Below are 2,817 nucleotides of genomic sequence, written 5' to 3'. Positions count from 1 at the left end.
TGTAGTCTCTGCAAGGATCGGACAAACAATGAGTTTCCGTGTCGTCATGGTACTACAGGATCTATCGCGAGGCATTTGACGTCAGTTCATTTGAAATCTGCTGTTACTGTTACGACATCAAACGAGTAAGTCAATTTTTTAAATAGGTGTAATCCATAATAAGTAAATGAAAGCAGCAAAGGTCTAAGTTTAAATACCATGAAAAAATAATTTTAAAGTTATTGCATGTAAATAGTATAACGAAGCTCACTTTATTAAGCAGTGCCTATTTATTATTTTTGAAACAATATATCAGTCATAAAACAGTGTTTACATCTTAATAAAATGATAATCCTGCGCCTTGAACCCTCTTAAAGTAGACTTTTTTTACTACCATCAATCTTATTACTATATAACGTAATTACACTAATTACCTAATTAAATAGTGGCTATAACAGTTAAGTAAGTTCGCGTAAAATGTATAACATAATTATTAACTAGGTATGTGTTAAAATTACGTTTCCGTGGATGTCATCCTATCGTCACATTCTTAATTTTTATACTAAATTGACAAATGTCTTACTCCTTGCATCAATAATTGAATGGTACCGTGAATACTTATCTTCCTATTAAATCTTATTAATCAGAGGGTAACTAGAGAGTTTTTGTCAACGAACATTGCAGACACATAATAAGCAGATTCAAGGGTATCACGGTGCACGGTTAAGCCCATATTACCACGTTAACGCATGGTATTTTTCAACCACAACCACTCAACAGATAAGCTTAACAAAGGATAAGGTATAGTCATGGTATAGTGCCATTTTAATAAACATAAAAGTAATATTTTAGTGAAAGTATAAGCATTTTTTGAATTTGTACTCGAAGCGTCGGTTGTAGCGTAGAGACAATGCTAACAGTGGTTATTTAATAATAAGTCGAATTTAGAATTATAACTGTTGAAAACCTTTGGATAGAGTAAAAAACTCAAATGACTGGAAGGAAACTTTATCTGAAACGGTTACCAAATCTAGCAGTTACCCTTACAAAAGGTTACCTACCCATATCGTTGGTATTTTTATAACCACTTCTAAATTAAGCCTATCGGAAACCCCGGATCGTTTATTTGGTTATATTTATTTATTACTTACATATTAATATTTGAAAAACCGCAGTATTGAATATAAATTTTAATTCAAAAGTAATTAAGATATAACCTCACGATACCTACATTTTTATTCATAACTTATAGAGACTGCATCCGATCTTATCTTCTCTCATGAAACGCCGCTGGCGGACCGAACGGGCGTGTCACGTGAATTCGTACGTACGTACGGACGGATCTACGAACGTACGTACCCTAATTTCACGTGATTTATTTTCACGTGACGAACGAACCAGAAATCCGTTTCCGTGTATCACGGCAACGTGCGTACGGCTACGTGTTCACGATACACGGTCACGACCGGGAGCCCTAGTATTTACCCGTATCTACCCAAATGAGCGGGTATAAAAAATAATCTAATGAAATTAAAGATTATTCTTAATTTACATGACTGAAATATATTTTTCTACTAAAATAAATATATATATTTGACTAACTAATATTAAAATGTTAACAGAGATTCCAAATATTCCATATATCATGTGTAATTTACCACATTCAATTAAAAAGTTGTATTCCCCAGATGTTTTAGGCCCACTAAGTATTCAAATAAGTTACTTAACTTAAACACGGTGGACAGACAAATTCAAATTCATTAGCCAATGAGGTCACAGCTTTGCAAAACGCCAGGTAGTTGCATCCGTATTGAAAGGGTGCAATAAGTCACTTGACCGGTCAGTTACTTTTTTTATTTTTATTTATGGGATACTTATAATTTAGTTTGTACTTAGTTAAACAAGCGCCACGTCCATGTGTGATTTTAATTAACACTTGCTTTGAATTCGGACTGTAATAATGCCTTCTATGTGACTTCGGCTAGATACTGGACTTCGGCTAGATAGTAGGCTTTACCAAACAAACAGCAAGTAACATTTTAGTGCTATAATTTTGGTTTTCGACGCTAAAAGCTACTATAGATGTCGTATAAAGGTTTTCGGCGTGACCGCCTGTCGTATAAAAGCCTCCAGTCACACCTTTTAGCTCTATAAGCTTGTACCGCTAAAAGGTGTTATAGGAAGTGATGTAAACGTTTATATCACCATTTTATAGAGCCGCTATAGGCCTGGTCTATAACAGGATCAAATATGACTACTATAGGTCTATATTATTGTATAATAGTGTTAGGAATCACTGCTATGCAATCAATTTGCGCTACTAAGGTTCCCGACAAGCCGCTATAGTTGTTGCGTTATACAGCTAAAAGGTGTTATTAGGAAGTGATGCAAACGTTTATATCACCATTTTATAGAGCCGCTAAAGGCCTGGTCTATAACAGGATCAAATATGACTATTATAGAACAATATTACTGTATATTGGTGTTAGAAATCACTGTTATGCAATCAATTTGCGCTATTAAGGTTACCAACAAGCCGCTTATAGTATTTTTAGTAGTTGTGTTTTAACAGATTTAAAACCTAACTATACCACTATTTTGGGATATAGTGGCTTTGGAAAACACTGCTATAGTATTTAACACTGCATAGTGGTGATATGAATACCATTATAGAGCTATTTTTATAATGAAGTTTTCAGGATACGTTTATACACCGTGTTTCACTTAACACTAAAAACCTGAAAACAGTTTGTTCAGAATCGAGAGTAGAATCGATTGAGCTATATCTTGATGGGGGTAATATTTTTATTTAAATTTGTATTATTAGTTATTTTTTAC

This window comes from Leguminivora glycinivorella, chromosome 11 (assembly GCF_023078275.1).
Source record: "Leguminivora glycinivorella isolate SPB_JAAS2020 chromosome 11, LegGlyc_1.1, whole genome shotgun sequence".
In the NCBI taxonomy this organism is placed as follows: domain Eukaryota; kingdom Metazoa; phylum Arthropoda; class Insecta; order Lepidoptera; family Tortricidae; genus Leguminivora; species Leguminivora glycinivorella.
The sequence above is the reverse complement of the archived record's forward strand: the minus strand, read 5'-3'. Positions refer to the sequence as shown.